The 15,962-nt window shown below is 25.3% G+C and overlaps 1 protein-coding gene and 1 long non-coding RNA gene across 6 annotated transcripts in view; both read left to right on the top strand.

The window, feature by feature from the left end:
- The window catches only part of LOC126902069 (potassium channel subfamily T member 2), a 128,611-nt gene that overhangs the window by 51,114 nt on the left and 61,535 nt on the right, over nucleotides 1-15,962 (top strand). The gene's annotated exons all lie outside the window — the stretch shown is intronic.
- Nucleotides 3,027-15,962, top strand: part of LOC126902835 (uncharacterized) — a 32,510-nt gene continuing 19,574 nt past the window's right edge. For both annotated transcript variants that reach the window (XR_007703353.1, XR_007703352.1), the window contains exons 1-2: nucleotides 3,027-3,413; nucleotides 6,703-6,815. This is a non-coding gene — a long non-coding RNA (uncharacterized LOC126902835). The remainder of the gene's footprint in view (nucleotides 3,414-6,702; nucleotides 6,816-15,962) is intronic.

Here is a 15,962-nt window from a genome sequence, read left to right as displayed (position 1 = left end):
ATATACATTTATTTAGTTTTACATTGTAAAAAATATCATTATCAATTCGAAAATATGTAAAATTTTAATTTAAAACGTCCACTACGCATTATTTTATGAATATAAATATCAAAAAAAAAAAAAAATTTTAATTGAGGTTAAGTCTTTATAAAGATGTACTTAATTAACTCTCATGTCATACACAATCATGTTGTGATGTAGTACTGGGGTCAATTACCATGGTACTGAAGTGACAATATGCGAGTAACATGAATGTTATTTTCTCTCTCTCTCTCTCTCTCTCAAAAAAAAAAAAAATTGTACCTTTTTTAGCTTTGATACGAAGCTGAAAAGGTATTGGTTTTACTAAGATGTGTTTTTTTTTTTTGTGTCTGTTACCACTTTTTCTCACCTCTCACCGAACCGATTTCTTTCAATGATGCGTCAAAAGATCACAAATCGTATCTAGTCGAAGACATTACCCTTAAAAATTGAAAAAATTTCCCTCGTTCCCCGAAAATGGGGGAAACCTCCGAAAAAATTACAAATTTAAAAATGAATAATTTTTGAAATTTTTTCAATTTTTTTTACTAAAAACTGCCGTAACTTTTTTAAAAATAAACATATTAATATAATTCTTATTTTTATAGATGCATGATGTCTTTACCTATCATTAGGTATATTTTTTTTTATAAATCTGACTTTTTACCTGCCTACAGGGGGGGATTCAAAATGACAACTTTTTCACAAAAAATTGACTTTTTCAACTTAAATTTTGAAAGTGTTCCGGAAAGTCTGACACTTTTATATATATCTTAAATTAAAGCTAATGTAATCTACTTTATTATGTAAAAAAAAAATTTCGGACTTTATTTTGTCTTCACGGTGAAAATGGCTACCAAATTCTATTATTGTGTGAAAATTCTCAATTTTATTTTTTACATTTTTAACTTTATAATGCTATAACTTATTTAAAAGTGTATTGATCAATATAATTTTTTTATGGGAAATACTATTTTTTAATAATTCCATTTTTCATTCGACATACTTTATCTTAATCAGGATATTAATAAGGAACTAGCAATTTATGAAGCTTTTGGAATAATCCACCAATTTTTTAAAATTAAACACTATCTAAAGATTTGCATCGAAGTGTTTTTTTTATAGTGATTTTAATCACTGTCAGATATCATTATACTTGATCCAACTATTGCAATGACTCATCTTTTATACGTTTTACATTTTATTATAAATGCATTATGTAACACTCTAGACTAGAAACTTTTTACGTTATTTCAAATCTTTATAAAAAATGTAGTTACTATTATTATTTTTAAATAAAAATAGTTAAAATTTTTTTAAATTGGGAATTAGACTTCGTAATAATGAGTTAAAATTTTGGTTTTTTAAATTATTTCGGTTGTTTAAGCAAAATGCTTATGTTTTTCATTAATTTAAAAACTCTAAAAAAGTAAAATTAAATTTATTTAACTGATCACTAAGAGTTACCTTTTTTTCGATTTACTAAAAGATAAAAACTGAATACTAAAAGATCAATTATAATTTTGAAATATTTTATGAATCAACCATTATACAAACCTTTTCAATAATTTTTTATTTACCAAAAGATACGATTATATTTAGAAATTAATCGCATTCATTGTTAATATAACTTCGTAAAATAATTCATTTCAAGTTCATTTCTTGAATAATACTAACTAATTGGTTCAAAATACTTTTACTTGAATATAAATATTTATTCCCGCAGTTATTCAACAAAAGTTATCAAAGTAAACATAAAGTACCTACGCACAAAAGAGCAGTTGAGTATTTAACACGTTTTTACTTATTCATTGAAAATTATAAATATAAAGTATAAACAAATAACGAAGTATAAAAATCATAACTAGTAGTCAATAAAAAATATGTCATATAACAATTTTGAAGATGCATTAGCAGTTTTGTAACTGTCTTATGTCATTAATTTTTGTTTTGTATTTTACAAAGACTAGAAAGAAACTATAACCAATAAGAAGATATAATTAGGAGTTCTTTATAACAACGTTTTAAATGTCAGATTAAACAAAAGTTTAAGTCTTTCAAAGTAAAACTGTAAGTCTAAATTCTTGTCATTCTAGTTTGATATCTATTTAATAACTTTTAAGTTAATCAATAATAAATATTCTATAAATTAATTGTAATAATAAAAATAATATTACATATTACATTAATCTGTGCCGTAAATTGGATTTATGCAAGGGAGGCCAACTTAATTTTTATAAGATAGCAGAACTCATCTTTTTATCAACATATTCCCTGATTTAAACATTTAAATTAAGATTTTATTTCAAGTCAGCTACGATTTGTGAAACATATATCCCATTTTATATGGTGAAAAATAATATTTTGGGCATTATTTTGAATAAAATTAAAATTTTTGTATTTTAAACAACAATTTTAGAGAATAAAATTATAATTAGTTCCCTCAGGCTCCTCTTATTTGTTTATTTTTAATGTTATTTAAAATTTGTATTGATTTACTTTCTAATTGTAAAAATTTGATTTCTAAGAAATAAAAACCAATCTCATTAAGTTCTGAGAATCTTTAATTAATTAAACTCTATTATTATACTGTCTAAGTCTGTAAAATATGTAACAATATTTTTTCAATTAAATTTTAATTAAACTTGTTTATGATATTCTTAATAAATACCTATGCTACAATTTAATCGTAAAATTCTCAAAAGAAAAAAGGTTATTTTATATCAAATATTTTCTAAGTCAAATACACCCTTCATGAGATATTTTTATACATAAAGAACAATTCAAACGTTGTATAGGTTAAAGAAGCTCTTGCTACACATTCTAATAATGAGTTTTTAATCTATACTTCGAAACCTTTAATTTTCTATATAAATATAACGCCATGTAATGGTAGACTTAGTTTTTTATAAACCATTTATACGTGTAGTACATGGCAATAAATTATTTACAACATAGATTTTTGTTTATTAATTGAGCCTAAGAAGAACTGGAAACCATCAACGGCAATATTGTATCGGCCTCGTATTTTTCGAACTTAAATAGAATAGACAAAAGTGGGGTAGAGACAATCGGATACAATCAAATTCGGTTAGGTGCACCTACATAGTGTCAGTACCATAAGATATTGGGCGGTGGAGTGACGACACACGTGTGGGCTAGTGTACCTTTCATATAGGGGAAGGTAGTCGGCTGTAACGTCACAGCGGTGCGCTGCGGAACGAGGGACACGCCGGCGCGACTGGTCCGCGCGGTTCTAACTTTCTTTCGGCACCGAAACGTGGCGGCGGCCAGTGCGTGAAATGGAAACACGACGAACGCCACATGGGTTCATCCAACTACAGTTCATATAACTGTTTGACGAGTTGGGACAGCTACGATAGAATACCCAGGTAAAAAATATGTTGATCGTATCATAAAATATTTAGATTTATACTACGGCGTATTATTGATTACGTCGATTGGGTAATTATTTTTCTTTAAAATGTCTATGGTAAATGAAATTGTCGGGGCCTGTATAATTTTAGTATATGTAGGGCACAAAATACTTATTACGAGATTTCCACAAGCGTAATAAAATACAAATGCGTAGGGCACAATGTTATAACCAACAAAATTAGCTGAAACCTTAAACTAGTAATAATCGCCAGTGGTACATAAATGGGTTCAAGTGGGTACCTTTTAGAGCTGTAGTGTCGGTAATATTTCAGGTAATAAGTGCCGGTAATATTTTTATAAAACCGATCGTTAGTCCAGTTCGTGTGATTTTTATATTAAAAAAAAACATTAGTAGTAGGTAGCATAATTATGGTTGCAATAAACTTTAAAGTCAGTGTACACACTTTAAGCCGTATATAATTGAATTTGGATTTAAAGCAATTTTTATATGTAAGTTATAACTAGATAATTTTTTATTAATTTTTCTAAATTATGTCAGCGATGAATTAATGCTAATATAGGAATTAAACAGTTCAAATAAATTCAATTAACATTTATTTTATCATTAAAAAACAACTGTTCCATAGTTTTATTAAAAATAATTTAGATTATTAACTAGATTATTTTTTAAGATTATTTCCTCAGAAATACTTAAATATTAATATCAAGTAATTACTGCTGACATAATAAAGTTTTTTGGAAATTGTTCTAAAAAATATTCTCCGTCTCTATGGACGTACTTCGTTAAATCAATCATTTTTTAAAGTAATTATTCTCATACTTTATAGTTTTCATTGTATCATATATTTTTATCTTAATAGAGACAATAAAAATATAATAGTTTATTATACAACTGGTTGCAATACTTCAGGTCGTAGGATATTTTCAACGTGTAAAACGCGCACTTTTATTTTTGAACTCAGGTTGACAGGTAAATGAAGTGAATATTTAATTACTTTGTAGTGTTAAGGTAATTGCATTAGTTCCTGGTAATAATATAATATTAATAGAAGTCTATGAGTTTTCAATTAAACATCGGTGTCAATTATAAGAGTTGTATTCTCTAGGGAAATTGTTCAATAATATAAATTATAGTTTAATCAACTAATTACAATATATTGTAAATGCGTTTTATACATATAAATTATTAAAATTATTGTTTCAACATAATTATTTATGTACATAATATTAAATTGAAACTTATACTTATCAACAAACATTGATGATTGTACTAATTCAAATATAATTGAAATAGGTACATTACTTTTAATACGTCCACACTTATTTACTAAAAATCATGTTTCAAACATTTTACTACAGAGTTGATTTTTGGGGCACTACGGAATCTAATAAAGAGGGCCAAAAGAAGAACGTAAGAATTAAAATATTCATAAGCACTTATAATAAGCTATATCTTTTCAATTCCTTGCAGTGTTCATATTTTATTTAAAAGCATTAATAAACAATGTATCCTGTTAAGATAAACGAAAACCGTAAAATATCTTTATTGAAAAAGCTGATAATTATATTGACTACACTCGGCATAAATTGAATAATACAATGGTGATTGGGGTTAAATTCAAGTTAGGATAAAGCGTTATTATTACTGCTTTCATCATTAAGGAGTTGAATAAAATTATAGTCTTGTGGATAGGTTGCCATAGATTTAGTATTATAAACATAATTAATGCAATGATAAATTTCAGTAAACCCAACAATATTATGCGATACTGTCATCTACTTAAGTCTTGAAGTATAATATTTAAGGATTATTCATACCAACTTCTTAGGAACAAACAAAACGTCTTACGGGTATTTAAAATAATTGAAAAATAAATAAATATAAGAGATCAAGATCGAAAATCATTTTTTATGAACTAAGGAGTTTGAAAATATTGAGCTTTTATATCGTAAAAATCTGTATGAATTTATTATAAAATAATTTATAGTTAAATAACTATTATTTATTTTAACTAGACTTTACTAATGTCAATTTTTATTCATCTTAAAAATTAAAATGAGAATCGTTATAAATCAATTAAACATTTGAAATCATTATACAAGATTAACTTAAATATTATAAATCATTTATAAGACTATAAAAATCATTATAATATAACGATTAAAATTATTTAAAATAATGCTATACTCAAAATCAAATTATATTTTATGCATTGTAATCAATATTTAAATAATATTATGCGAGTATATACATAATATATTTTTAATACCGTAATAAAAATGTATTATGAAAAGCAAAATTTATTTTTGAAAAATAAAACAACCAAATCAAATGGGGCAAATTGATACATGTTAATTGATTCCATAAACTATAGATTAAGGCACAGTTTAGACCTAAAATCTTAGTCTTAGGTATAGTTATACCTTAGAACCTTTCATCTTATTTCTATTATAATTTTACTATTATAATGTCATTTAATGGTTAAATTCATAAATGTTTTGAATATTAGCAAATTAATCTATATACTAATAGTTTCTGTTTATTTTAGAAAAATTTTTCTCGTATATAATTTTGTATAGATACCTTAATACTTATATTGTACTTAGTGACTACAAGGGTAATCTACAAAAAATCTAATTTCAAATAACTATTACAGAAAAACAGTGATTCTGGTAATATTATCTAATTTATACTTAAGAAAAAAAAACAGTACTAAAGAAAACTCAAATCATGTTGTCTATCATACTTAAGAATTCTATAATAGTTAATCAAAAATAATTTTTTTTTTCATTTTTGTAGATAGGTGCTTCAAGGTACACATTTACTGTATATAAGCATTGTGTACAATTTTTTTTTAATATGTTCATCTGTAGATTAAATAAAATAATTAATTTGGACAAAATAAATTTGTTATATTAAAGCCTATGTGTTTTTGAAGTTATCTATGAAGTTCATTACTCTACATGAAATATTATTGTTATAATAGAAACAAATATAAAAATATGTGTCAACTAGCCCCAGTCTCTCCTATAGGCGGGCTCGTGCACATAAATAATTTAAAACCAATTAAGGGATTCATTGAACCAAATTATGACCTCAAATAAAATGTTTAAAATATCTACTGTTATGTTTTCAATAATATGGTATAACGTGGAAGACGTTTTCGTTCAATCAAATACATAATACCACAATTCAAATAACAATCCAAACAAATTCCCGATTTTAAACAAAAATCTGTCGACTGAAAGAAAACTACAAAAACTCATGTATATTTGTTTAAGAATGAATGTAACATTGATGGGTTGCCATAACTTATAAATGTCATGACTGTCAGTAAGAGTAGTGAAGTTTTTAAAGACGAACGAAGACGCAGTATTGACTACGAATATCAAAGGTAATCATTGAAACGATTGTATTAAGAAAGTTATTGATTTTATATTGACATTTTTTTAGTAATTTTATAAATAAAATAAATATTCAAACAATGTTTGATAATTTTGTTTCATTTAAAAGTTAAACATTTATTGTGTAATCAAACGTACCAAAAAGTATTCCGACGGGAACAATAATCATTACTTGAAGTAATTATAAAATTTTGCTAAGTTTCACATTATCAGGGAGCAGTTCAATAAGAACTTTGGAACTTATTTATTTTGAAAATTTATAAAAGTACGTGAGATTATATTTTTATAATATAGAATTCGTTTTGTTTTTGAACCACTTTATACTTAAAAGTTAGAATTATTAAATTCGGCTCAATAATATAAGTTTTTAAGTATGATTTTTTATGTTAGTAATACATATTATTAATTAAATTAAATTAAATTTGTTTTTTACAATGTTAAATTTAATATTTTCCCATACACTCTTAAAAAAACATAAATGTTTACATGCATATATTGGAAGATTTTTACGTATAAATGTAAGGAAAAACGTTCATAAATAGTAATAAAAATTTGATATTTGTGTACGAATTTTCGATACTTTATGTTGAAATTACACTACTTGTGTGTAAAATTAACACGTTTATTAAAAATATACTGTCGTGTGAGTATTTTTAGGCTATTCCTTACAGTGTTTTAAAAACTTAGACTACTGAGATAAATATTTTATATACAATTAATTCACTCTGGTACGGTGATTACTATAATATAAAGAAATGATTTTAAATTGTGTGCAGTATTTAGATGATGCTCATCACTAAACCATTTCACGCTTATACACTTTTACATCTAATACACTTGTACCCTTGTACACTTGTATGCTTGTAGATGTACGATTAATGTCATCACACCAATCAGATTTTGTGTTTCTACTTTTAATAGCCAATTTTCTTATTGGAATGATCTAAAAATCATCAAACATCAATTGATGTATTAAATTCTCTAGTATATTAATATATATAATTTATAAAAGTATTATTTTTTATCCTATTACCTAGGAAAAATATTGATCGCTCATAGTTATAACATGTTATAGCTATGAGCTGTCACATGAACTTAAAGAAATCCTTATTTCATATTTCTTCATGCATTGGATGTATTCCTTAATATGAGAATCGGTTAAAATTAAAAAAATTACAAAGTGGTAATTCATAATGAATTATGATTTCTTAATCTGATGATTCATACATTCTACTACTAAAAAAAACGTTTCATTTTTCTATTATTTTTAATTAATAAACGATGGACTACAATAAGTTTTCAATGGGTTTATATTAATAATATTAATGTAATACAAATTTAAACATTAGTAATTCATATCTATTAATTATCATATACTCTTATGTTCAATCCAAGTTTATTATTATCGTATATTGTGGGCAACCGGTAGAGAAATTATTTATTGATTATTATCATAAAAAATAATGTATGGACTTTTGTAATAAATTATTTTTGACACTTGTATCAAGTAAATTAAATTAATGACGAATATTTATTATAATTCAAAATTCCAAAATATTAAAACGCAAACAGTCGATTGAATAAAGAAATAATGTTAATAAAATTTAACTTAGTAATTTTACAAAAATAAAAATGTACAATAACTTCTCGGAAAAGTGGTGTTTTTCCAAAATTGATCGCCTTGTATATCAAAAGTTTTATCAATTAAAGTTATAAGCATTTATTATTTCAAAACTAAAAATTGAATTTATCTATCTTATAAGTCTCAACTCTGCAAATGTTTTTTTTGTAAATTTGAACACTTATAATATTCTTGTAAATATTTTTTACTTTATGTTGTATAACTTTTAATTTTTAAATTTATTGTGTGTTATTAAGAGTTGTGTCTGATTTCAAACTGCCAAAATTGTTCAACATTGTTAAGTATCAATGTTGTTATTCTTGAAAACTGCTTATAAATATTTTTGTAATAATTAATCTAATATTTTTATTTAAAATTAAATTTAAAATCGAGTTTTTTGTTCTTTGTTTTATTTTTACTAAAAATGCAGAATTAATATATTATTAAATTATTGAGAAAATATGTTAGTTAGATAATCGAAGCTAATATGGTTACTAGTTTATTTTTAGTATGAATACATAAAAATAATTTTAGATAATATTAGTAAAAAGCCATTTTTCAAAACATGCTAGATTTGTAACGGTTGACTTGGTTAAGTTTCTCTTCAAGTAAAAGTAAAATCTATTGCGTTCGTGGTTATTTTTATTTGAATAGCATACAAAATTATTTATTTTTCGTTTATTTACGTTATGGTAAGCACAATGCATAGCTGCTGTCGGTGATCATAACGATCAAAGCGTTTTACAACGACCTTTTCCAGTACTTCGTGTAAACGTGTGACTGCCCTATTGTGGAAGTTTACATTCAATACTTAATGGCGCGTACTGTTATCGTCTTAAACCCCACCGGACGTTAGGACATCAAGACGACCTTTCTCATCTTGTAAGAGAACGTTAGAAAATGTTATTTTTTTCATTTTCATTGTAGATTGTCATTTCTTTTAAGCTGGTAGCAATCGGTCTGTGGATGTTGAATAGCTTACCTATCTTTTTTTGTTTGAGTAAAATGTACCTACATTTTTGTTAAGATAACTAAAAACTAGATTTAAGAAGATAAAAATAACCTTAGTTACTTTTTTTATAACAATAATTTAAATGTCAAGTCCATTCATATTTTTCCTTTTTCATTCTTATTATTGTTATATTAGTTATAATTGAAAAAAAAAACAAATTCAACAACAGTAATTTTGTTCAAATATATATTTCGTTTTATAGTTCAGTCATTCATTATAAAATAATTGTGCCCATACTCATAGTGTTAAGTATATCAAATAAATTATATTTTATTTGAATTTGTATATTTGACAAAGTTGATAATTTTCATATATTTGGTTGGTAATTGTCTTATAATATAAATATATATTAGATACGTCTTTATTTATATGGACATGTAAAATGTTCAACATACAGCTATGTATTGTTGAATCGTTTCAAAGATCTCATTGATAAAAGTTGTTTTCTAATTTATAATTTTATCATATTGATGAATAGAAATTAAACACATCATATTTAAATCTAATTTGATAGAGTTTCAATAAATCGAAGTGATTTATTTTAGAGTTTAGTGAATTTTGAGTAGATACTTAAAAATATTCTCCAAATAAGTCATTAAATATTCAAAATAATGACTTTGGTTTAAGTTTAAAATAGTATATGAGTAAACACGTAAATCGAAAAAAAAATTTCATAAAATCAATCAAGAACTTACGTATATAAAACTTGTGCAACAATTAAACATTGCCTGACGTACAATAACCTTAAAATATCTAAAAGATTAAATATACTGTCATTTTCTGGTACAGGTATAAAAATGAGGTCAATAGCTATAATTCGAATTACAAAACAATTAATGATGGCGAAAATATATAATTTTTTTGAATTAATAATAATAAAATATTACATGATTGATCACTGTGCTGGTGTTGACGCTGTCACTGCTACAATGACATCCCGCAATGTATGAGCGAAAATAAAATAATTGAAATTTCTCGAAATTAGCAAACTTATATACTCGAGTTAGATATTTGTCACGAAAAGGAAACATTCGTATCTTATCCCAAGCAAAAAAAAAAAAAAAATACTTGAAATATTATTATTAAAAATAATTTTCACATCCTCCCCTTCAATAGTCATGAAAATATATTATTAAACGTCTAATCAAATATCATACGTAACTATGTATTGTTGTACTATATGGGCACTATTCTTCAAAATATGAAATAATAACTAGGGTGGGCGTGTAATTTATTATCGTTAAAGTTAAAAAAAACTTTTTTGTAACCATAACGACTGGTAACGACAAACCGTACAAATGACGTTTTCACATCTCGTCTCGCATCGAATGATTAAAACACTTCGAAATAAATCCAAAAGCTGATTTTACCCGACGGGGAAAGAATAATATCAGAATGATAGTGTTAGAATACACATGGACACACGTCGTATGGTATACTCTGTCGTTATCCTATCGAAAACACGCTGATTGAGATGACTTCAATTATGTTGTTTTTAATTGTTCTCTGTGGATTTTCTTTATTTACCACAAAATCGACCAATCTATTAGTTTCTTACTACAGTAAGCCGTGAGAAGTTGACCTAAATGTGGTGTTTATAGAAGCAACAAAAAGTGATTTCCATGTTCGTTCTGCACTTTAGATCTATTTTTAATAACTATTATTGAGACGGTAAGCAAAACGGAAACGCATCGAAATTTCGATGTGAGCTGTTTGGGTCAGTTGTAGGAAATCACAAGAGGTGGTCACGAAACAGTAATAATAATATTGCTTACTGCCCTCTGAATTAACTTTCTCGTTTACCGTGTACTTGGTATTTTTTTTTTCATTTTGTATTTAGTGCACGTAATAACAAATTAACGATAGCAAAAAATAATAATTATTGTCGTTTAGATCTCGGGAAATATTTTTCCATTTAGATTTGTTTTATAATGTCAAAAACCTCATAAAGTATGACATTAATACCTAGTATATAGTTTCATGAAATATAAAAACAATAAAAGAAAACATTGTCAACGTACGTTCATCTTAATATTTCTTACCAGTTATGATTTTTTTCCTTACCTATAGTTAAAATTTGTTTAATTATAGTGATTATATGCAATTTTTAACCACTATTACGTATTTTTTTGTTTGGTAAATTTCATGTAACAAAAAAAAAATCGAATATTTATCAAAGCATTTTGAAAATATGCATCACGATGTTGTTTCACATAAAGAATAATTTGATAATACAAGTTTTTATTATACAATTGTAATGCAATATTTAGATTTTTAAAAGGTTAACCGTTTCCTATAGTTACATTAATACACGGGCACAACATTAATCATTCATTAAACACGATTATATGACCCAGGTACCAACACTAAAGGTGGAAATAAATACATAAGTGAATTTCCTTTGCTGACAAAATCGATATAGCGACGAACGTGATGATACCTACAAAGTGACTATGCAATCTTTGTAAAACTTTTTTTATTGTATGTCACTAAGTCTGTAGGGAAAAAAGTTTTGGTAGGTTAAATTATGAATTTATGTCTCAGTCATGGACTGAGACTTATGCATTCAAAAGACTTCACGAGTCAAACGAAAATTGTTACTTCTTGAAATATAGTTCAATAATGTATAATCGCAATTGTAGAACTGGTGTATCAAAAGTTTTTATCCGATTAATACAACTAAGTAACCGCTTGATTAAAGTTAATGAACCATATATCACTAGAATGATAAGTTTGTCAATTTATTTCTGTTACTAATGTATCATGGCATCGTTTGATAATGATCAATGCACAAAGTAAATCTAACGAATGGCGATATCGTACAGAATCTTAGGAGACTTTTTAATCACTCTGTGCATTAAAAATATTCGCATTTTTCTCCATAAGTGGTGTAATTAAGATTTTTTCAAAGAGAATATCTATAAAAATTATTAAATTGCTATCAGATAAACACCACGTGTTCTTGCCTTTATTCACCATTAGATATTATGAAAGGCTTAGTACAACAACCAAGTAAGTCCTCCTTATTAAGGAATTAATTTATTTTTAGTTTTGAATAATATTCATTTTCTGTGTAATTCAGTACGAAAACGAGTTCTATATTTCTATTGTGGATATATTAAATCTAGAAAAATATTTTACTATTGCATTTAATGAAAAATTACGAAAAATTTGTTTCTCCTTCAAAATGATAAAAAATGGACTAAACTAGATGTTGCACCAAACCCTTTGTTACCTCTAAGGCAAATGTGTATTACAAAATGTAATTTGGAATTTATATATATATATATAAAGGGTGATTTTTTTATCATAACCCACTCAATTACTTACAGAATAATAATAAATTACAAATTTTTTTTTTCGATTATCTTTAGTTACACATCATTCTTAAATTATTAACTATGTAATACTTTTTAAGTTCATCCCTTATGCCTTGTAAGGGGATCAACTTTGTTTTTTTAAATGGTAACACATATTTTTAATTTAATAAAATGTTTGAGTTTTTAATTTAATAGTAAATGGCATTTGAATTTTTAATACAACTTTATTAGCTTATTAGATATAAACATTTAAAGTTTCAAAATTTTGAGTTAATATACATGTATAATACACATGGGATTGTGAATACAGGTAGCTAATTGGATTTTTATGACATCGATATTAGCAGGTACACAGCGTTGTTATTATCAATTGCAGTAAGATACATTGTTATGAGTATATAAATACACTAACTGACAATACAGAAAATATATCTATTGATAATCATAATTGATAATAAACAATCCGTGACTGAGACAGCAATGTCATAAAAATCCAATTAGCTACCTGTATTTACAATCCCATGTGTATTATACATGTATATTAACTCAAAATTTTGAAACTTTAAATGTTTATATCTAATAAGCTAATAAAGTTATATTAAAAATTCAAATGCCATTTACTATTAAATTAAAAACTCAAACATTTTATTAAATTAAAAATATGTGTTACCATTTAAAAAAACAAAGTTGACCCCCCTCCAAGGCATAAGGGATGAACTTAAAAAGTATTACATAGTTAAAAATTCAAGAATAATGTGTAACTAAAGATAATAAAAAAAACAAAATGTTTAAATTATTATTATTCTGCAAGTAATTGAGTGGGTTATGATAAAAAAATCACCCTGTATATATATATATATAGATTTATAAAAAAAATTTAACTACAGAAAAAGAAATACCTAAGGTATTCATATAAAAAAAAGTATTTTGATTTATTCACCTTTCAAAAAGTTACTGTAGTTTTAAGTAGAAATAGTATAAATATATCAAAATGTACCGATTTCAAAATTATTTTGTTTATGGGAATTTTTCCACTTATGGTAAGGAGGGAAATTTTTTCACATTTTAAGGATTATGTCTTCAACTAGACACGACATGTGACCTTTTGAATTTTTATTGTTGAACAAAATCGGTCCAGTTAGACCTGAGAAAAAGTAGTAAGAGAAAACCACACAAAAAGAAGGAAATATGAGCACAATGTGGTAAAATTAATACCTTCTCAGCTTCGTATAGAAGCTAAAAAGTAACAAAAAATTTCGTTTAATTTCCCTGAACCAATTTTGCAGGATTATTTCAAACAATCTTTTTGAAGAAAATTTTTTATTAAAAATACATCTTATATTATTATAGTTAAACTAACATTTAAATCAATGATAATGCCATTATCTATAAATTTACATAAATACCCTAAGTTTAAAATGTAAATTAAAATATTTTTGACATAGAGATTTATGAAAAATTTTTTATCAATAACTATTTTCAAATTTTTTGTATTTAAGAATAAAATAATGATATTATATTGTAATGAAATTCTGTAAGTATAATATTAATGGGTTAGATAATCATTTTTGTTTCTTACCGCTTAAGCCTAAAAATAAAAAGTTTTGGAGATATTTAGGTGCGCGTACTATTCGTCCGTGTACTCTTAATATTTTTAAAATTCATGAGACTATAACTTTTAAGTACATTATTTTTATCAAAAAAAACGAAAATTTGTATAAAACTAAAACATATTTGAAATTTATTAACATTTTACATAATATCATTAGATCAATAATACAAGTCCCTTTTTTTTGTCAATGTGTGCTAGAGCATCATAGTATATCCCTTGCGCACGCCCATATATTTATTTGAATATATTAAACTTAGTTTATCGTTTTATATTAAGTTAGTTTCATGTATATAAAATATGTTTATGATTTGACGTATGTATGGTTCGAATATTTTAATGTTGTCACGCATCAATCATTATTCAAAATTGTTCAGAACATAAAAAGATGCCTTCCATCTAACAATACAAAAAATATAAAGGCATAAAAGAAAACTAAACCCAATGAAATTGATTCAAGATTTGCTTAAATATAAAAATATATTTCCCCACTTCTAATTGGTACAAAAAGGTTATTTTCTCACTAATCACTATCGAGAGAAAGAAAAAGGCTAGTTGCTTCATAATCTAGTTGGACAAACTCATATTTTCTTTAAATTTCACTACTCAAAATGTTTAAAACACCTTCTTCTTATTCTTTAATCATTCTCTTTTAATCACGAAATAAAATGTATAAAAAAATATTAGATTATGAATCATAAAGATAATAATTACTGGAAAAAATCAATAATTGCAGACTATTTTAGACACTAAAAGTTATATTATTTATTTGAAATTTTCTACTAATTTCAAAATTTTTTTTTTATATGGACTTCACCAAATCATTTTGGTGTAGAAGATGAGGTAATATCAATAAGTTTTTTCAGGAAATCTAAACACTATAAAATAACTATTTTTGATATTTAGAAACGAGTTATTTGCTATAGAATCTTAATTAAATTATTTTAAAAGGATTTTGATTAATTCATTAAACTATTAATAAAAATATAATTTACATAAAATATCGTCTTCTTTGAATAAAATAATTTATAAAATTAAGCTCGAATTTTTTAGGTTATTAATTTATCACCGAAGTGATTCAAAATATTTTAAATTAGTCACTTAAAAAACTTTCAAAACTAAAAAAATATCTCTTTGAACAGTATATTTTTTTCAATAGATATGTCTTTGTCTATGTTTAAACTGGTACTAAAGTGTTCAGCGAGTAAAGTGGTGGGTTTCTATTGTTCTTATTGTTTGTAACAATTGACCTGTTTCCTAATTTATTGAACACTCTGTGTAACTATGTTTTATCTATAAAATTCGTCTTCATTTTGGTTACCTTGGTTCCTTTTTTGAGACTATGTCGCTAAATACAAATCTTGTCATCTGTCTCTGCTCTCTGCAGCATCTCTTTAACTGATTCCTGGTCCTATCGTTTTTATATCTCTTTTCACACAGTCGTCCCACATCTACCTGGGAGTTTCTAAAGGTCTTTTCCCTATAGGTTCCTTTAGTATTACCTGCCTAACTAAAGATCCTTGTTTACGCCAGGCATGGCACCTCCTCTTTTTTTTTGTGATCTCCTTAACTATA

The sequence above is a fragment of the Daktulosphaira vitifoliae genome, unplaced genomic scaffold (genome assembly GCF_025091365.1).
Source record: "Daktulosphaira vitifoliae isolate Bord-2020 unplaced genomic scaffold, ASM2509136v1 Scaffold_1, whole genome shotgun sequence".
NCBI lineage: Eukaryota > Metazoa > Arthropoda > Insecta > Hemiptera > Phylloxeridae > Daktulosphaira > Daktulosphaira vitifoliae.
The sequence above is the reverse complement of the archived record's forward strand: the minus strand, read 5'-3'. Positions and strand labels throughout refer to the sequence as shown.